At 48.0% G+C, this 21,883-nt stretch overlaps 1 protein-coding gene across 2 annotated transcripts in view; it reads left to right on the plus strand.

The window, feature by feature from the left end:
* MRPL1 (mitochondrial ribosomal protein L1) overlaps nucleotides 1-21,883 on the plus strand; it is a 658,446-nt gene that overhangs the window by 600,835 nt on the left and 35,728 nt on the right. The window lies entirely within an intron of this gene.

Raw genomic sequence — 21,883 nt, forward strand, 5'->3', positions numbered from 1 at the left:
GCGGTTCCAGGATGTTGCTGGACCCGCACAACACATGCCTCTGGTGCCTCGGTGAGGACCACGCCACGGATGATTGTGACGATGATTCGTTAACATCGAAGGCCTTGCGGGAGCGTAAGAAGAAGCTTTCTGTCGGTAGAGTGTCCGTGCCCCGAAAGTCCAGGGGGGGTCTCGGTCCCGGAGTGGGTCCCGCCATTCCTCTGCCTCTTCGAGGCACTTAAGGAAGCGCCGTCACCGGTCGCCTTCCTCGTCCGAGGACTCCGCCCGTCGGCGGGTTGCTTGTGCCAACAAGTATTCCTCTCCAGCGGAATGGGATTCATTTCGTAAGGAGATGATGGCGATTTTTCAGTCGCAGGGCTCCGTTCTGTCCGCGCCGTCGAAAGACGCCAGCAGGGAGCATGCTACGGCCACCGTTCGCACGGCTTCGGACTCGAGCGGTCGGCGCGTTCACCGGGAACCTTAAAGGTCCCGGTCGGACAAGGTGGATCGCTCTAGCCATGCCCGTTCCAGGTCCCGGTCTTCGACGCCATCGAGACCGCCGGAGCCTGTGAGGTCTTCGAAGAAGACGTCGACACCTTCGGACTCTGAGGAAGCCATCGACGCCATTGGAGCCGAGGTTGTCGAAGGACACGCTCGGGACACCGCCCTCGAGGCCTCTGTCGTCGCCCTTCGAGGAGGCTTTATCGGAGGTGCCCCGGAGAATGGTGGAAACCCTGAGGAAGCTGCTGGCCAAGTCAAAAAATGTGGTTGTGCCTTTTTCTTTGCCCTCATCCAGGGATTTTTACCAGCCTCTTGATTATATTTCTGAGGTGGATGAAGGGTCTGAGCAAGGTTTGGTTCCTGATGAGGTTCCTGACGACCTCTTATCTGGTCATAGCCAGTTGGAAGACCTGCATCAGTCTTTGCACGCCGCCAATGGTCTGGACACCTCTCCGGAGCTGGAGTTCGGTAGGCCTGAACCTGGCACGCACGCAGAGTCTTTGTACCGGCGGCTCATGTCGAGGGTGACGGAGTACTTGGGGAGGTCTGCGCCACCAGTGGATTTTCTGCAAGATGACCTGACAGATATCTTGGACCAAGGTCCACCAACAGACCCGGTTCTGCCATTCCTTGCAAAGAAGGTTGGCAGTGGCTTGGACTGCTCCGGAGAGTCGCCCGGCAGTGAGCAAGTCTTTGCCGAAAAAATACCGTCCAGCCAGTAGCGACCCCTGCTACTTGACCACACACCCCACTCCGGAGAGTTTGGTGGTGCAGGCGGCTACGGCCCCAGCAAAGCAGGCGTCGTACCCTACCATCCCTCCTGATAGGGACGACAAGCGTTTTGATGGCTGGGCGAAGAAAGTGTTTTCTTCAGGGGGTATGGCTTTACAGGCAGCCAACTCCGTGTGTGCCTTAGCACGTTTCACGCACACTCTGTGGAACTGTATTTCATTAGCGCCTGAACATATTCCCGAAGGTGAGGAACGGGATGGTTTTCTTGATATCGTGCAGGATTGCATGGACGCCATGTGTGAATCCGTTCAGTCGAGTCTGGACATGGCAGATTGTGTCAGCAGGTCCATGGCGGCGAGCACCGTAATGCGCAGATTTGCGTGGTTGCGGAAGTCGGGTTTGCTCCTGATGTACAAGCCCGGCTTCTCAACATGCCCTTTGATGGTGAATATCTTTTTGGCAGCAAGGCTGACGAGAGCCTTGAGAGGTTGCAGACCACCAAAGCTGCAGCGAAGTCGTTGAGCGCTGCAGTTCGCCAACCTCCGCCTTTTCGTCCTAGGGGACAACAATGGAGGGGAGGTTCCTTTCGATATTTTTCTTCCTTTGGTAGATCGAGAGGAGCTGCAAGTCAAAGGGGCCACCGTAGGAGTACCAGAGGTGGAAAACAAGGTACTTGAGGTGCCAAGGCCGTTCGGGCTGTTGCCGCTTTACCCTCAGGCACTGCCGCAGCCGCTTCAGCTCAGTCATGAGGCCATGTCCCATGGTTCGCCGGTTGGGGGAAGGCTGGCGCAGCATCTTGTAGAGTGGCGTGCAACTCTTCAGATGTGTGGGTTCTGGAGATCATAGCCATAGCCCACGGCTACTGTCTTCCTTTCCGGCAGAGGCCTCGCGGCAATCCACCAGGGAATCTCTCTTTGAAGAGTCCGGATCCGCTCCTTGCGCAGGAAATCAAATCCCTGCTTGAGAAAGGCGCCATAGAACTGGTGCCTATGGCGGAGAGGAACAACGGATGGTATTCACCATATTTTTTGATCCCGAAAAAGGACGGGGGATTGAGGCCCATCATGGACTTGCGTGGTTTGAACAAATTCCTCAGGAAGGACAAGTTCAAGATGGTTACTCTTTCTCAAGTCCTCCAGGCCCTTCAACATCAGGACTGGTTGGTGTCTCTCGACCTTAAGGACGCTTATTTTCATGTGCCGATTCATCCCAAGCACAAGAAGTACCTGGGATTCGTGGTTGGCGACTCGCATTTTCAGTTTCGGGTCCTGCCGTTCGGATTGACCTCTGCCCCGAGGGTCTTCACCAAGCTCATGGTGGTGGTGGCAGCGTATCTCAGGAAAGGGGGGGATTCACGTCTACCCCTACCTGGATGCAGTCTCGAGTACTGCTGGGCCAAAGGTAAGCCTGGAGGCTACACCTTTTCGTTATAGGCAGTGCCCGCAAAAGCGCCTTATAATTGCATTTTTATCCGCTAAATAATGCACCTTCCAAACGATGCACTAAGAATCATGTAAAAGCCCCGTGCCCGCATGGAAACGAAACGAAGCAAATTTCCATGTGAATCCAACTTAGCAGCAACACAAGGTTTTGCTACTGAAAGATGGCCGCCGCCAGCTCCACCATCAGATTCATCTCTGCAGCAGAGGGCTCAAGCCCGCCTCTTCCGCCTATTGGCTGCCTGCACTCCCTTAGCCTATCGGCGTGCACCGGCAGGCGAAGCCGGCTTGACGAAGGCAGCAAAGGCTGCTACCTGACTGAGCTGACCAAGCTGGTTCGTGCTCGCGTGCCACAGCCCTCTTAATAGCTCTCTGTTCGCACAAGCTGCCCACGCGTCACCTGATGCACACATCGAGTGTGCCGGAACCTTGACTCCTACAGCAGTCCTGCGCACAACTCAGCCGATCACTCATTCTAAGGTACTTTGCACACTATTGCAACGCCGCCACAACTGCAACGCTGCCCACCACCATCCACGTGAAATTGAAATACTCCAGTAACTGCATGACATGTTGCACTTTACGTCGCTGCCTTAACTGCTATTGTGTATCCCACCGTACCTTAGCCATTTGCCACAGCTTGACGGTAAATGCCACCTTGCGCTCCTCCTATTGACTTGCTCCCTCCCGTCACTTGTACAACTTCACCACGCTAAGACCGCACTGTTATTGTGAAACTGCACATGTTTATCTTCTACTGTTTACCCCCTTGTTGCCTACCCAAATCTCATCCCGAAATCTCATAGCATTTTTAGTCTCATTGCCACATCTCGATTCTAGGTGACACTCAATGCTCTAGCCACCTTGTCATTTCACCGTAGGTGCTACTAAACGCACACTAGCCAAACCACCTCATCTCGCATCTAGCTGGCACTCTATGTACTGCACAAGGACCAAAAAAGAACCCTATTAGGGAACTCCCGTCCCCTGCACTCTATTAATCGCTTAAACAAGCTGAATGAAAGTATATTCCCAAGAGGGGAATAGGAGTACATGGAGTAAATCAATTGAAAGTTAAATGTAACAACATAGTAATTCAAAATAAGATACAATTGAGCAACAAAGTAGTTCACAGTATCCGTTTAACGTCAAAGTCTATTAATCAGTTCAAAAGAGAGTTGGTTGTCCAATCGGGATTTATTTTTCAAAGAGCAAATGCCCAACGCGTTTCGAGAAAAATGTTCTCTTCATCAGGGGCTGTTGTTGTTCGTTGTGTCAATCACAATAACTCTAGAGAAATATATACAAAATAATAATAATTTCAGTTTACATGATAATAACAGACTAATTGTGCAAAAACAGTAAATTGTCCAATCATCCTATGCGTTTTTTAATGCAGGAAGTGGCTCACCCACTATAAGAGTCTACAATCTAGTTATAAAGCAACAAGGAGCTAGAGTTAATATCATTTTGGAAGAGTCATCATTCTATCAAACAATTGTAATTTATAAAAAGAACTGTTCCAAATACCCCTAGGTGCATCAACTGTGAAAAGTATAAAAGACATAGCGTATGTTACATTAAAGGATGAACTAGGTCAAGTTGTTGCATAAGTGTGTCATCCCAACAAGGTGTAACTGTCTGAATCCCCTATAGTGTAACAAAAGAGGCAAAGGTTGCTAATAGAGCATTGTGGTTTGGAGTGGGTAGGGGTAGGAGAAAAATCTGTAGACTTACTTAGTCAAACCGAAGTCGCTAGCATCTGAAACTCAGAAAGGTTCAGGTGCCGTATTAATGTCAATGGAAGACAGTATTATCAATCTGTGCGCGGTTCCTACAAAATGAAGGCGCCACTCGTTACAAATAGAACGATTAAGTCAGTTTAAAGTTTCAGGAATATACGTCAGGGTTAAGTGAAAGTAGTGAAGCCCTGTTCTAGAATAACTCACTGTGGTCATAGTAGGGCAGGTAAGCCAGGTAAGTGCAGCGGAAACCAGTAGTCGCTATAAACCACCGTAAAAAATGGCGGCTAATATATACGTCATTGTTGTGACGTCATTACGCTGCAGCGTACCGTAGAACGCATGACGTCGCCAATGTCAACACTTTATACACGTTTGTTAAGTCAATTACAAATAGAGCGACTGATACAATTCCATAAGTATATATCAGGGTTAAAAAGTAGTGAGGCCCTGTCCTAGAAAAACTTATTGTGATCTTAGTGAGGCAGGAAAAACAGGTAAGAAAAAACAAGCAGTCGCTTGAAACACCGTCAAAGATGGCGGCTAATATATGCGTCATTGTAGTGACGTCATTACGTACAAGTAAACACTGTATGCACGTCTGTTGAGAGTGACTAATTCGGTCAGGGAACACGAGAAAGCTCGTTCGAGGGGGGTCAATGACAACAGTTTTTTCATTACATCTCTGGGTAGACCCCCCTCGAACGAGCTTTCTCGTGTTCCCTGACCGAATTAGTCACTCTCAACAGACCTGCATACAGTGTTTACTTGTACGTAATGACGTCACTACAATGACGCATATATTAGCCGCCATCTTTGACGGTGTTTCAAGCGACTGCTCGTTTTTTCTTACCTGTTTTTCCTGCCTCACTAAGATCACAATAAGTTTTTCTAGGACAGGGCCTCACTACTTTTTAACCCTGATATATACTTATGGAATTGTATCAGTCGCTCTATTTGTAATTGACTTAACAAACGTGTATAAAGTGTTGACATTGGCGACGTCATGCGTTCTACGGTACGCTGCAGCGTAATGACGTCACAACAATGACGTATATATTAGCCGCCATTTTTTACGGTGGTTTATAGCGACTACTGGTTTCCGCTGCACTTACCTGGCTTACCTGCCCTACTATGACCACAGTGAGTTATTCTAGAACAGGGCTTCACTACTTTCACTTAACCCTGACGTATATTCCTGAAACTTTAAACTGACTTAATCGTTCTATTTGTAACGAGTGGCGCCTTCATTTTGTAGGAACCGCGCACAGATTGATAATACTGTCTTCCATTGACATTAATACGGCACCTGAACCTTTCTGAGTTTCAGATGCTAGCGACTTCGGTTTGACTAAGTAAGTCTACAGATTTTTCTCCTACCCCTACCCACTCCAAACCACAATGCTCTATTAGCAACCTTTGCCTCTTTTGTTACACTATAGGGGATTCAGACAGTTACACCTTGTTGGGATGACACACTTATGCAACAACTTGACCTAGTTCATCCTTTAATGTAACATACGGTATGTCTTTTATACTTTTCACAGTTGATGCACCTAGGGGTATTTGGAACAGTTCTTTTTATAAATTACAATTGTTTGATAGAATGATGACTCTTCCAAAATGATATTAACTCTAGCTCCTTGTTGCTTTATAACTAGATTGTAGACTCTTATAGTGGGTGAGCCACTTCCTGCATTAAAAAACGCATAGGATGATTGGACAATTTACTGTTTTTGCACAATTAGTCTGTTATTATCATGTAAACTGAAATTATTATTTTGTATATATTTCTCTAGAGTTATTGTGATTGACACAACGAACAACAACAGCCCCTGATGAAGAGAACATTTTTCTCGAAACGCGTTGGGCATTTGCTCTTTGAAAAATAAATCCCGATTGGACAACTAACTCTCTTTTGAACTGATTAATAGACTTTGACGTTAAACGGATACTGTGAACTACTTTGTTGCTCAATTGTATCTTATTTTGAATTACTATGTTGTTACATTTAACTTTCAATTGATTTACTCCATGTACTCCTATTCCCCTCTTGGGAATATACTTTCATTCAGCTTGTTTAAGCGATTAATAGAGTGCAGGGGACGGGAGTTCCCTAATTAGGGTTCTTTTTTGGTCCTTGTGTAATTACAACCCATATGCCAGGGTTGATATTTTTTCTCCCCTGCACCTTGAATTTCTCTTAAATAGATTCCTCTATTCTATAATAGAGCACCATATGTATACTTAAATCCTATACATTCTGAGTGTCAGGTGTTTACCCTCCAGTTTGTTACTCTATGTACTGCAGCCATCCTGCCCTACCTCAAACTTAGATACTACATACTGCCCATTCAACCACCTACCTCAAATTTAACTGCATAGCTGCAACCCAGTTCTTAGCCAATGCACTCTAGCCTAACTACTATACATGAATCTAGCCACTGCTAAATTTACCTTAGCCACTTTGCCCTTTGTACCTAGATGTATAGGCATAATCTGGTCGCTATTCAATGCATTTTTGCCTAAATTGCTATACTTGAATCTAGATGCTGCCTGTACGTTAGCCACTTTGCACACTTGTATTTAGATGCTCAGATATAATCTGGTCGCTATTCAATGCATTCTTGCCTAAATTGCTATACTTGAATCTAGATGCTGCCATATGTACGTTAGCCACTCTGCACACTTGTATTTAGATGCTCAGATATAATCTGGTCGCTATTCAATGCATTCTTGCCTAAATTGCTATTCTTGAATCTAGATGCTGCCATATGTACTTTAGCCACCTTACACACCTGTATTTAGATGCATAGCTATAATCTGGTCGCAACTCATTGTATCTTAGCCTAACTGCTATACATGAATCAAGCCACTGCTAAATGGACCTTAGCGACTTTAGCCCCTTGTACTTGGATGTATAGGTATCACCTACTTAATATGTGACCAATTACCACCAACCTGCTTGCAGGTTTCCTGATCCTCTTAAACACTACAATACAGCTTAAGATGGCTCCATACCTACCCAACACGCCATCCCTAACTGGATTCAACATCCTTGAACCAAACTTAGACACAAACATCCTTCAACCACAGCCACCTATTAGTCTTCCTCGAGTCACTATAGATAGGAACCTAGGGCTCAGAGCTAGACTAGCCAAAATCTATGAGCCCCTTGCCCGCTCACAGCCCAATACACAGAACCCCAGAGCGCCGCCGCCTAGACCTAATCCCTCTGCAAAAACCTCCCATTTATCCCAAAACCGCAACTCCACACCATCTCACAACTCCTAAATCCACGGCACTCCGGAACCAACACAGGACAAGCGCCATACCACTACTCCCAAAAACACAGATAGCCCTAAAATCAAGGGAGCCTTGATTAACGCTAGATCGCTAGTAGCCCATGCTACTGAAATAGCAGACCTAATCCTCATAGAAGACCTTGACTTCCTCGCTATTACTGAGACCTGGCTCCACCCAGCAGCAGGTCCCATGCTCATGCTGGCAGTCCCAGATAACTACTCTATCTTGAGACAAGATCGCCCCAACTCCAGAGGAGGGGGTGTCGCCATTATCCATAAGTGCAGCATTACCATGAGACTAGCAACTCCTTCCAATATCCTCTCATGCGAAACACTATCAATTAAAGTTCCACTTACCAATACCCAAACTCTCAATATCTACTTGATCTACCGCCCGCCAGGCCCCATCGGCACCTTTGATGAAGACCTTAACTCTATTCTATCCAGTAATCTTAAAAGCTCCACTCAAGTTCTCACCCTGGGAGACTTCAATTTAGGCTATAATGACCCGGAAGACCACATCGCCAGTACCATAGCTAACTCTTTCACCAAACTAGGTTTCACGCAAAGATGCACAGCACTCACTCACTTAAAAGGCAGAAAACTCAACTGGGTAGCTGATTATAACTGCCAAGCGAAAATCACGAATATCTCACCCCTAGACTGGACCGACCACCACCTAATCTCATTCATGCTCTCTACTGACAGACCTCCTCCTCCGCCCACCATTAGGGCCCCACCAGCTCTCACTAGAAACAAGAAGAATACGACAGTAGAAAGACTCATCCCGACCCTACTTCCCACACTCAATACACTCTCTGACAACCTCGACCCTGACACCTTGGTCGAAGAATACAACAAGACTATGGCCGCCTCACTGGACATCATCGCCGCCCTCAAACTCAGACCAAGCAAACCAAAAACACACCTCAACAAATGGTACACACCATTCCTCAAAAATCTTAGGCAGCAGAAAAGAAACTGCGAGGCCACTTGGAAAAATCCCTGTCAGTCGCAAACATACTCAAACTTTCCAAACTAGCCGCACTCTACAAAAAAGAAATCTACCTGGCTAAACGAACCTCTTTTGACTCTCGCATATCTCAAGCGCAATCCAACATGAAAGAACTCGTCTCTATCCTTAAAGAAATAGAAACACCCATAGTACCTCCTGACACTTGCACCAAAGATAAAAACTGGTGCTCAGAAATTCAAAGTGCCCTAGCGAATAAGATCACGACCCTACAAAGCAAAATCTCTAGCAAAAAAGCCTCCCTCAATGTCACTCTCCCTCCAAAAATCTCGGACAAACTTATGTCCACAGGTATTACACGCTTCAATTTCTCCAAAGTCAATACACTTGAAGTTGAAAAAATCATCCTATCCTTGAAACCATCCAATTGCCAAGGAGATCTGTGCCCAGCACAGCTCATCAAAGATGCTGCCCGCAAACTCTCCCCTTTCATTCCGAAACTGATTAACGCCACCTTCGCCACCGGCTCTATTCCCACCAACCTAAAACAATCTTGGGTACGACCACTACTAAAAAAACCTACACTTGACCCAGCCACACCCACTAACTACCGACCCATAACAACCGTCCCTTTCCTACTGAAAATTCTGGACAAGGTCGCCTATGTACAAATACAGAAGCACCTGGAAGATCACCACCTATTAGGATCCAGACAATCGGGGGTTCTGCCCCCAACATGGGACTGAAACCGCACTCATTGACTTAAAAGCTCAGATCGACACACTCGGACAATGGACAAGCTGCCCTACTCCTACTCCTCGACTTATCTGCAGCTTTCGATCTGGTCGATCATTCTGTCCTATGCTCACACCTCCACTCATCAGCACACTTCTCTACTGAGGCTATCACCTGGATCACATCATTCCTAAACGGCAGAACTATGAGGGTTTTCTCTCCCACTGCTGCAGCAGACCCCATACCCATCACGTGTGGAGTACCACAGGGCTCCTGTGTCTCCCCTACTCTGTATAATATATTTACCAACCCCCTTTTCGATGATCTGGATCATCTCGGTATCACCTACACTAACTATGCAGATGATACCCAGATCCTCCTTCCGCTTTCTGGAGATTATGAAAAAGATTTGGCCTTGCTAAATAGGGTATACATGATCCAGGCATGGATGGCCACTCATGGACTATGCCTGAATGATGATAAAACAGAGCTCATCATCCTAGGCACCACATCCAACCTAAAGAAACTGGGCCCGGCATACAACTCCTTCATGATTGATGGGAATAACATCACAGTCGGACAGGAGGTCAAAACACTGGGATTCTACTTGGATTCTAATTTCTCCTTTAAAAGACAAGTGAGCTCCTTAGCATCTTCCACGGCATACACATGCAAATCTGCGCAGCCAAACCATTCCTTTCGGACAATAGCTGCCTTACACTTGCCAGAGCCCTCATATTGTCCCGCCTTGACTACTGCAAAGCCCTATACTTGGGATCATCCAAGGCCACTACCAGTAAGATACAAATTCTCAAAAGCAACGCTCTTAGAGCAGCTCTGGGCATCTCTAGAAGAGAACACATAACAGGATTCAGCCAACAGAACAAATGGCTCTCCACTAATGACAACATCCTCTTAAAATGGCATCACTCACCCACAAAGCGCTCAACAATGCTGCCCCAACCTACCTGGTCAATAGATTTCACAGACAATCTTCCTTAAGACCCGTAAGAGCGGCATATAACGACTGCCTATTTGTTCCCACCTACAAACGTGCCACCATAGGGGGAAACAGCTTCCCGGTAAAAGCTGCCAAGTTGTGGAACTCCTTGCCTGCAAACATCAGAATGGACCTGCCTTACCAAAACTTCCGCTCCAAGGTAGTTTCATGGCTGCAAACAGAGGCCCACTAGAAAAAACAAATGCTGCAACACCTGCACACACTTTAACCATGTGTGCTTACCTGTCTACTTGTATCTAATGCCTGTCTGTCTACCTCACTGCTGCTTTGTATATAACTTTGGTTTACCTTATTGTCCTACGTATATGTACATGTTATGATGACTGCAACTAAGCCTCGAAAATTCTTGTAAATGATGCGCCCTGATACCTCCGGGGTACCCTTGCGCATTATAAATAATAAAAACAAACAAACATCAGTGTTTCCCTCCCCAGGTGAGGGCTCATCAGATTCTGCAGATGGTGCACAAGTTTGAACATGCCCAGAGTCTCCCGGCGTTAGAGTTCTTGAGGTTACTCGGCCTCATGGCATCCTGCATTTTCTGGTGCCAGAGGCCAGGTTGCGGATGAGATCTCTGCAATGGGCTCTCAAGCTCCAGTGGTCGCAGTCCTCCAGCAGGATGTCGTACCCCGTTCAGGTGCCGACCTCGGTCGCCCAGGATCTCCTGTGGTGGGCCATAGAAGGCAATCTGATGAGGGGGGGCTCCATTTTGGCTACCCTGGCCGGAGGTGACGATCGTGTCCCTCACGGGATGGGGAGCTCATGCCAACGAGTTGACAGTCAGCGGTCGTTGGTCTCCGTCGGAGTCCAGACTCCATATCAATCTGTTGGAGCTGCGGGCCATCAGGCTAGCCCTGAAGGCTTTTCTGCTGACTGTGCGAGGGAACAATGTCCTGATTCTGACGGACAACACAGTGGCCATGCACTACCTCAACAAAAAGGGGGGGGGCAGGGTCACTTCCTCTGTGCAGAGAGGCGATGCAGCTCTGGTTCTGGGCCATCCAGCAGGAAATGTTGAACTCAGCAGTTCATCTGGCCCGAGACGAAAACGAGGTGGCGGACGCTCTGAGCAGGCAGAGCACGGTCTCTCACGTGGGAGCTGGCTCAGGAGATTCTCCTGGAGATCTTCGCCCTTTGGGGGACCCCTCAAATTGATCTCTTCACCACCAGTGTCAACCGGAAGTGCGAAAGGTTCTGCTCACAGGAATTTCCTCCAAGAGGAGCCTTAGGGGACGCGTTCGTAGTGGAGTGGTCCTTCCCACTGCTGTACGCGTTTCCTCCAGTCCCCGTCATTCCGCAAGTGCTATGGTGGTTACGGAGGTTCGGTTCCCGGATGATCCTCATTGCTCCGGCATGGGCCAGGAGAACGTGGTAACTGGACCTTCTAGACATGTCCATCTGCCCTCTACACGGTCTTCCCTACTGAGACGATCTGCTCACACAGGAGGGGGGGTCAGGTTCTCCATCCAGAGGTCAAGTCCCTCAACCTTCATGCTTGGCTTCTGAAAGGTTGAGGTATAAGGATTGGGACCTCCCTGAAGACTTAATGGAGGTGTTGCTTTCGGCCAGAAGGCCCGCAACAAAGTCCTTGTACCGTTGCCGTTGGAGAAAGTTCTGCGACTGGTGCAGGGTTAAGAATGTGGATCCTTTTTCATGTGCCATTCCTGTAGTTCTGTCTTTTTTGCTTTCGTTAGCCCACAACGGCCTGCAAGTGGGTACCATTAAGGGTTACCTGGCAGCGCTGTCCATCTTTAAGCGCTCGTCTGAGGAGGGTTCTTATTTTAAAATTCCTTTGATTTCTCAGTTTCTCAAAGGGCTCACTAATGTGTTCCCACCATCACCTTTCAAGGTGCCCGGTTGGGATTTGAACCTGGTTCTAAAATTCCTAATGGGAGCTCCGTTTGAGCCTTTACATTCTTGTCCTTTGAGACTGCTGACCTTAAACTGTATTTTTAGTTGCGGTCACTTCCACTCGCAGAGTGAGTTGCAGGCACTTTCAGTTAAGCCACCCTTCACAGTGTTCCATAAGGACAGGGTTGTTCTTTTCTCCCGAAAGTTGTCTCAGAATTTTGTTTAAGCCAGAAGGTTGTTCTTCCGGCGTTCTATCCTCCTCCGCATCCTGGCAAGGAAGAGGAGAGGCGCTCCATAGGTTGGATCCTAGAAGAGCTTTAAGTTTCTACATCTCACGCATGTCCCGTGTCAGAGTGGACGATCAGCTCTTTTTAGGATACGCTGGAAGGCGTTTGGGACAAGCTGTTACTAAGCAGACTTTGTCTAGATGGATTATCTTGACTATTTCTGAATATTACCGCTTTGCGGGTAAGGACCCATTCTACTAGATGTGTGGCTGCCTCTACTGCTCTGCAGAGGGGTGTTCCCATTCTTAACATTTGTGAAGCAGCCACATGGTCCTCTGGCCATACTTTTGTAAAACACTACTCCCTGGATTCGGTCCATGGGCAAGACCTGGCCTTTGGTAAGGCGGTCCTCTACTCTGCAATTTAATTGGGCATGCTAAAATTCTAAATTCCTTTCCCACCTCCATACGTTGGTACTGCTTTGGGAGTCTGTCATAGATGTGGAATACGTCGGAGGACCCAATCCCTTCGAAGAACAAGTTACTTTCTTACCTGGTAACATTCTTTCGATGGGATGGTCCGATGACATATTCCACATAGCTCCCTCCCTCCCTACCTGCCCCTCTACAGAATTTCTTATGCAATTGCAGCTTTCGTTTCCGCAAGGCTTTCTGTAGTCAATCTGGCAGAAGGTTGTTGCCACACGTTCTGGGAAAAAACTACAACTCAGGGTACGGGCGTTGTGTGTCCTACTTATAACATCCGGTGACGTCGGCTCGATGGAGGTCCTCGAGGACAGCTCATCGACGCAGGACGCAGAAAATTTTCCAAAGCAGCACAGCTGTGGTGATTACCTGTCATAGATGTGGAATACGTCATCGGACCATCCCATCGAAAGAACGTTACCAATAGAAAGTAACTTGTTCATCTCTTCCCTCAGCCTACCCAGGGCTGGACTGCCCCACCGGGACACCCCCCGGTAGGCCCCTGGCCATAGGGTCTCTTTGAAGCGGAAGGATACACATGCAGCACATCGTGATTCCGCCTCTGCCTGGGTGGTTTGCCTTGAATTGGCTGCCTGTCGGCTGCCACCCGACTGAGGCAGATGCTGCACTTTTTTTGGTTCCATGTAATAATGTCGCCACAGAAATCTCACCATGCAAAAATATCGCTGAAAAATGGCCGTTTTTTGTGGAGACATTATTGCATGGAACATGCGGGGGGACACCCCCGCAACCCCCAAACTTTATTTTCTTGGTCACCCAAATAATATTGCCACAACATTTTCCCGGCGATATTATTTACGGCGACCATATATATGGGGATATTATTACCTAAGACCCTTTTTTTTTCTTCTTCCCAGCATGGCTGGGCCCGCGCCTGCACATGAGGGCCTCCTGGGCACCGGAACCGCACGTACCCTGCACAGTGCAGTGCACATTGCCAGCGAGGTCAGCAGGGCAGGCTGCAGCAGCCAGCCGGGGCTGCGTGAGGCCTTCGGCTGGCAACTTCGATGTCAACTAAGGTAAGCTGAACAGTGATATCACTATACGACACCTGGGTGCACAAAGTCGCTTTTGGTTCCTGCACTGGCAATTTGAAGCAGCATTTAATGGAAAAGTAATCAGCAGCCCGAGCGCCCCTCCTAGATGTAGTTGCTTCCGTAGCACACTGGAAGACAGTTCAACTGAGAAACATTTGTTTATGAAAGGTACCAGATCAAGAAGTAACATTCATACAGCAACGCCGCTCCGAACACGAAACGCAGTTTTACCTTTACCCTTTCTCGTGAGGGTCACCGTGTGTATTCGTCTAATCAATCTAATCACGGGTGATAAATGCAAGAATGTTTTCATTTTTTATTTTAAGTTTATCGAGGAACATGCAGTCTTCGGGAGCTGGGGTTGCCACGGTGCAGCAAGAACTGTTCGCATTCACTATAGCATCTGCCCGTTTTGTAGTTTTTCTCGTTTAAAAGCAATTGCACTCCTGCTGAGTGATGCACAGTAAAGAGAAAGCTTACCTGTTTTTAATCTTCTGCTTCAAACAAAAAAGCGAGAAGCTCAAGAAAGGTTGGGCTTAGAATATCAAAGTGCTCCCCCCCCCACCATTGCCTCACTAATTATTCAACGTTCTCAGATAAAGCGAGGTATACGCATTTGAACTTTGTTCACTTTATATTGGAGACACAATGTATTATTACCATGTAGAAGACATTAAAGTAAAGGTATAAGAGAGGAGCCCAGAATAAGTCATTTTAGATCCACAGCTTCTTCTTACCATGACTATATGCATGAAGCCCAGGTGTGCCATGTTTGCAGACATGCAAACTAGGTGGTACGCTGGTACTGAAGTTGCCAATTGCGCTTACAGGAGAGAGGGTTTCCAGTCCCTGCTTAACCACATGATCAAATTGTGTGATGCCGGACAAAGCTCTTAATATCTTTGTATAAATAGTGCTTCATATGAAATGAGGCTGAAAAACAGTGATCGATGCCGTCAGCCATACTTCACACACAAAGAAATCTGCAATAAAATTGGACATGGCCCACTCAGATTTTCAAATACAATTTATCCAGTCAGCTGGCTAATCCAGAGGTCGTGCATATTCGTTTTACCTGCATGGAAGCAAGGCACAATGACACACTCATGCTCACCAGTGCTGCTCCCACGCATGACACAATCCACACCGAGACACTCCTGATGTGTGCCAAAAGTCACGTGGCACACACAAATTACAAGCCATTGTGATGGAGATGTACAGTAGCCCGCTAATGTAAAACCCAAGTAATGGTTTAGATGTGCCCCCATGCTGCTGCTTCCAGGTAATGTGTGTTTGTATAACGCAGCAGAAGATCTCCTTCTGCAATCTCGGCGGCTGTTTTGCCTGCATTGAAACCAGTTCCTTATTGCCATGTGTAACAAATGGGCAGGCGAGCGTGTGCTGATTGCTTAAGGTGAGGTGACCCCATGGGGGATGGGGAGCAGCCACGGGGTCGCTTTTGGTGACGTTTCTGGCCATTCTGAACGGCTCTCACCCTTTCTACTGGGGATGTTTTTTTCTGCAGAATAGTTTAAATGTACCCCTGGGTGGGGGTGACTGTGGGCATCTTGCTAGGTGCATTTAGAAGTAGAGGGGTAGATGGACTTAAATAACGTGTCGGAGAGGGCATGCACCATAGAGCAGATCCCTTAGTGAATGTGGTTTTCGCTCAGGTAGGCGCCTTCAAATCTCCTGTCAGGCCGATAGCATACACATTGTATGCATGTTGATGTTGCCTGGGACGATCATGTGACTGCCACTTTTCGGACACTGTCCTCTCAGGCCGATAATATACATTTTGTACATGTTACCACTGCCAGTGATATGGCACTCTCCTGTAAGGCTCAAAGCATGCATGTAGAGCACGTTGTCAAAAACTATTAAGTTATTTGCAAGTCCATTTTCACATTGCACAAAATGTTTGGTTTTCCCACTTCAACCTTTTTTGAATCAGGCCAGGTGTGCTTATGTTATGCTACTGCTGAATCACCATTGTAGTCATGCCAAAGCACCATATGATGAATTCAGTGCTGGCAGATGTAAAAAGATCTCTGGTAATAATAAACACCTTAAATGTACCCCTGGGTGGGGGCAACTCTGAGCCTGTTGCTAGGTGCATTTAGAAGCGTGCCCCTCTACTCCTACTGGACCTGCTGCCTCGCGCTGTTTCTTGTGCTTGACGATGAGTTATATCACTGAAGTCCTGTTAAAAACGAGCATTGGCAAAGCCAACAGTTTAAATGTGTGTATCCATGTTAGGCATTCACCAGGCACTGCTGTCATATGCCCAGGTACTCACCATTTTGCAGCTGCTACAATCCTGTTAATACCACTACAGCAGTGCCTGGCAAATGCTGGTCCCATGCCTACACAAAAGCCCAAACTGTTGCCATTGCTCATTTGAGAATGCCTGGAGCACGATGAATTGGATTAGGGATGCATGTTGTCTGGTCACCTTTAATACTGCATGAATTCACTTCTCTCATCTGCAAAATGTGGAACGTCCCAGATCCCTCTATAAAACCTATTTAAAACATGACTTTTTAATCCATATATTTTTAAAACATGCTTTAAATGCACTTGTGACTTATTGTATTCAACATTTTCTTGGGGGGGATACTCGCAATCCCCTCAGAGGGTTGGGCTCACGCGCTGTACTCGCTTTCTCAGCAAAATATGGGGCCACTTTAAACCAAATGTTCCAGGGCCTAGTTTAGTTGCCAGTCCGGCCCTGAGCCTATCTTCGATTAATGACCGTTCCCTCTTCTTCCCCGCCCCTTCCCTGATCAGAATCCCTCTCCAGGTAGCCTTCCCAGCTTCCCACACCACACCCTTCTCGATTTCCCCAGTGTGATTTGTCTTAAAGTATTACTCAATTTCCTTACTCATCTCCAAGTGGAATATGGGGTCTCTCCACAGTGATTTGTTACACCTCTATTACATCCCTCTGGGGGGTCAGACCCATTTAGTGTAACTGTCGCCATTTTATTGTCGGAACAGGAAATCGGAATGATAGCCAAGCCCTGTGCTTCTCCCCACATGTCTTTGGAAATATAGATGTAGTCTATTCTTGTGTATGTGCCGTGTGGGGGTGAGTAGAAGGTGTATCCCTATCCGTGTGGGCGGAAGTGTCGCCATGTGTCTCTGATCCCGTACCCCTCCAGTGACTCCTGAAGCTCACAATACCCATGTGTAGGAGAGTCCAGCTCCCTGTCGTGTAGCGCTAGTCTGTCTAGTTCACTATATGCCCATATGTTAAAGTCCCCTCCTGTGATAAGGTGTCCCGTGCTTTCTACCAATATTTTTGCAAGTGTCTTTCAGGAATCTTAGCTGGGCCTGGTTTGAGGCGTAGACCGTGGTAAACGTGAAACACACCTTCCTTATGATGCCCAATACCAACAGAGCCCTCCCCTCTACATCAGACCAGACCTTGGTTAGTTCCATGTTGAGCACTTTATTGACCAGAATACCCACTCCCGCTTTTCTTAGAGGACCAGAGCCCCAGTATTCTCGGCTGATTACCCCACTTGGGATCCTTCTTTCTTCCCCCTTAGTGAATCTGGTTTCTTGCAGAAACAAGATGTCTAGTTCCGACCTGCCGAATTCCCTTGCCACCAGCGAACTTTTCATGGGGGAGTTCAGTCCTTTCACATTCAGGGTGCCCACCTGCAGGAGGTCCCCCGGGATCCCCTGTCAACTGTAGCCATCACGTTATCCCCATCAGGAAGCTCAACTCATGCCACTTAGGAAGTTTGTGTGCCAGTATGAACTGCGCCATAGAAGGCAGACAATATGGAGTGAGCCCGTACCAAGGTCTCCTTCCCTCCCCCCTCACCCACTCGCCCTCAGAACCACCTACGGCACCGTTCAGTCGGACCCCCCAAACCGCCCGCACAGCTTCTCAGTGCCCCGAGTTTCTCGTTTCCCTCAGCACACCATTAACAAAATGACCACCCAACCGGCTTTCAAGCAAACTGCAACTGAGAGCCCCCAGCGTGGGTGTCTCTTAATTTTGATCTCCATCTTGCGAGTGATGGTTGCAGAGACGTGGCCCAGTATTTGGTCAGTCCCCCACCCCCGGTGGGGTGTTCAACTTCCTGAACGTCTGGGATCCCGGACTACGTCTCCTTCTTGAGCTCATCTTTTGCCACTGTTCCTCCTCTCCTCCTTTTCTTTTGAGGTGTGTGGAGTCTCTGCGTCCCCCGTGATCTGCCTGGTGACCCTGTGAATGTCGTCCTCCGTGGTCAACCTGTATTTGTACCCTTCCAGTTCAAAAGTGATGGAGAACGGGAACCCCCACCTGTATCTAACCCCTTTCTCGTTCAACCACTTGCTGAGGGGTGAGCAAAGCCCCATCTTGTGAGGGTGAGCAACGACAGATCCTGAAGGACTGTGACCTTCGTTGAACCATATCGCACCAGGCCCTTTTTCCTTGCTCTTTCAAGGATCTTGAGTTTGTCTCCATAGTTGTGAAAAGGGGCGAGGTCCAGCCTGGGGCCGGCGGCTGTGCCTCCCGCCCTTTGAATCCTCTCAATCTGCACCTCATCTATTGTGTCGTTGTCGAAGATGAGTTTTGTAATTTCGTAGAGGGTTCTCCTCAGATCATTCTCATTGTCTCCCACTTTGTCTGGGATCCTGAAAATTCTGAGTTTGTTACGCCTTTCACGATTTTCACGGTCCTATATTTTGAGCGGACTCTCATCCTCTCTCCTCTCCACCTCTGAGAGACGCACATCCATTTGGGCCAGGGAGGACTGGTTGTGCTCCACCTCCTCCAATCTTTCCTCCATCTTGTCGATCCGTTGGGTAATTTTATCGACCCTTCCGCCAATGTCAGCTCTCATGTTCCTAATCTCCTCCATCAGTGCCGCTGCATCTTTTTTGGTTGCAGCTGATTCCTCCTCGGCCCGAGACATGGTGCTCCACTCGGCTTGCCCAACTTCATTTATTCTTGGGGTGTATACAAAGTTAGCTAATTAGGCTCTTAAATCCATGTGCCACCTCTCTCCTCAGCACGTCGGCTTGAGCTTGGGTAGCATCCCTGCTTGCGTTAACTTGCATCTGTATCCACCTGGATCCCTGTCTTGGGTTTGATCTGCGGTTTCCTTTTGGCTTGTCAATCTGGACCGATCACCTAATCCCACTTTGCCCAGATTGTAGGGTGCCACTTCAGTTCATGTTGTGGGGCCTGGAACTTCTGTTCAGGCATAGTCTACGAGACCCCCCCCCAGCGCTCCTCCAGGTGGGGAGGCAGGCACAAGCCCCTGAGTAGGGGGCTCACAACTCACTGTTCCTCCTGTGGATCTGCAACCCTGATGGTCCTCCTGGTTTTGCCGAAACCCCCCCTGTCTCCCTTTTCTGTTTGCTGGGCTCTTCGCTTGGCTATGGGCCCCCAGACTGTGGGGCCACAATCCTTTTCAGCGTCACTCAGCATCACTCCGCCTGGCACAGTGGGCCAAGGTACAATGCTGCTTCCCAGGTGTCTCTAGCTTCAGGCCCTCCCATGCAGCAGATTCCAGGGAATTGCCTCTCAAACTTCTGCCGGGGCCTGAGGGTCCTGTGAGGGGCCCCGGAATCCAGTCTCCCCAGTCCCTCGTACAGTCAGTGAGTCCCAATGGGCCTCGGGCGACCCCGGGGTCCCGAGTGCTCAGCTCTGGTCCGAGGTGCGGCTCTGGGCGGAGCTAGGGCCCGGGCCGGGGAGATGAGGGGGGGCACTCACTCCCCTCTTTGCAGCCATGCCGCTCTAATCAATGCTTCTATGGGGCTCAGGTAGGTCCAGGGTCCCGGGTGCCTCCGCCAGTGTTTAGGCGCAGGCTGCGGGTGTTGCGAGTGCCCGGGATGGGCAGCAGCGGGAGGGCGCACTCCCACCTCCTTGCAGCTGGTCGCTCCACCGGGTCCTTAGGGCTCTCTGCGTGATGGGCGGCCTCTCCCCCTCACTGCGCTCTACCTCTGTTTGGGTGCAGGTCCCAAGGCGTTCAGGGGCCCGGGATGGGCAGCAACCAAAACGGGGGTGGAGGGGGTCTCCCTCACCTCTCTCCGCTGATCAGTGATCCATCTTCTCAGGCCTGTACGCGGGTTGGGCGGCCTCTCCTGTTCACTGTGCTCCATGTCCCAGGTGGGGCGGAGCACTTTCACTTTCGCCCCTCACTTCGTCACGGTCGTACTCTGTAATTACTCTGCGGTTTTACACCGCTGTTTCAGGTTGAGGGGACTTCGGATTTCCCCTTTTTGAAACTATACCGTCACAGGTGAAAATAGGCAAGCTCAAATGGAGTGCTGAGTTGGGCTAGATGAGAGAGGGGTCTCCCGCTTGTATTTCTAAAATAATAAGAAACACAAATATATTGTTGAAGCAAAGAAATTTGTGAACAGAATTCGTTTTTTTGGTTTAAAAACGGTTTTATTTCAGGTACTAAGAATCTGTAAAATCGCAATACCAACTCATAAAATAAAGATAATAGATTAAAAATAATGGGCTTAGTGGGTAAAATCCCAACATATTTGGTGTTACAAATGTGATGGTGTGGGATCATGAAAAACCTTAAGACTCTGGTTAACGTTGAACACCATCACTGTGCACCAAGGAGGCTCATAACATACCTAACTAGAGATTTGGAAATGGGAGACGTTTGCAGGCGATGCTTTACTTTACTTTTACTTTAGATTATTTATAATGCGCATCCATAAACCCGTAGGTGTGAGGGCGTAGACAAGACAGACAAGACAAATAACAAGTAGGATCCAGGAGTAAGGGGGAAAAAATTCCTCCACCGGAAAAAAAGACTGAAAGGCAGGAAAGGTAGGAATGTAGGGAAAACGGAGGCAATAGAGGCACCAGGTCAAGGCAACATATGGCAGTAAGTAGACTGAAGGGAAAGGCACATGTGAAAGTTAATAAATAAGGAATAGAAAAGGGGGAACACTTTTACACAGGACAAACCATGATGGGTCCGCAGGAAACCGACAGTGGATGATGCCTGAGAAACCTCAAAACCCCACACAGTTACAAGGACACTTAGAAAGACAAGACAGGGATATGAGCAGAGTTTCACCCATCAACTCGACTTAAGTACTGGGGCAGCCAACATACCACAGTAACCCAAACCCTTGCAACACAAGAGGAATACAAAGACAGACAGCAAAGAGAAGACCGACTTCAGGCAAATAGGTGAACAGAGCAGGATGCAAGGTATATAGGAAGTCCTCCAAGGGAATGGCAAACAACTAACGCACTGATTCGAAAGCTTTAGGCACTCTGATTGAGAAATAAAACATTCTACTGGACTTGCAGTTAGTCTAGTATAGCATATCCCCAGAGCCCTATGCTTCTGTGATTGCCTTGTCTTTAGACCGCATATATTCACAGCAACAGCTCTAAAGGATAGCGTTTAAAAACTCTTCCAAAACAAAAGATTCCACCAATAGACAGTATGATATTGTGCAACTGCTTAAGACAGTGGTTGTTACCCGATAAGGATGAAGGGAAAGTCCTGGTCAGGTAATTATAAGCCTACATCACTTCCAATTTGTGGCCCTTGGTGAAGAAAGATGGAGAGATAGCTCAGCTTCCACAATAATTGTTCTGACAGATCGTTACTACTGACTTCAAGGCATCAATTTTCAGATCTAAATCCTTTATAAAGTCTAGTCATGTGCCAGGCAACAGCTGTAGTGCTTGAGGTGTTACCTCAGTTAGTACTGTGTTGTCAGCATAGACGAGAATTGGGATAGAAAGTTTCTCAAAATCTGGTACATCTGCCTTTCTCTCAATCAGTTTTGCCATTAGTTTGTTAAGCTACAGGAAGACAATACTGGTGCCAGTACAGACCCCTGCC

The sequence above is a fragment of the Ambystoma mexicanum genome, chromosome 6p, assembly GCF_040938575.1.
Source record: "Ambystoma mexicanum isolate Mex_15411 chromosome 6p, UKY_AmexF1_1, whole genome shotgun sequence".
Classification (NCBI taxonomy): domain Eukaryota; kingdom Metazoa; phylum Chordata; class Amphibia; order Caudata; family Ambystomatidae; genus Ambystoma; species Ambystoma mexicanum.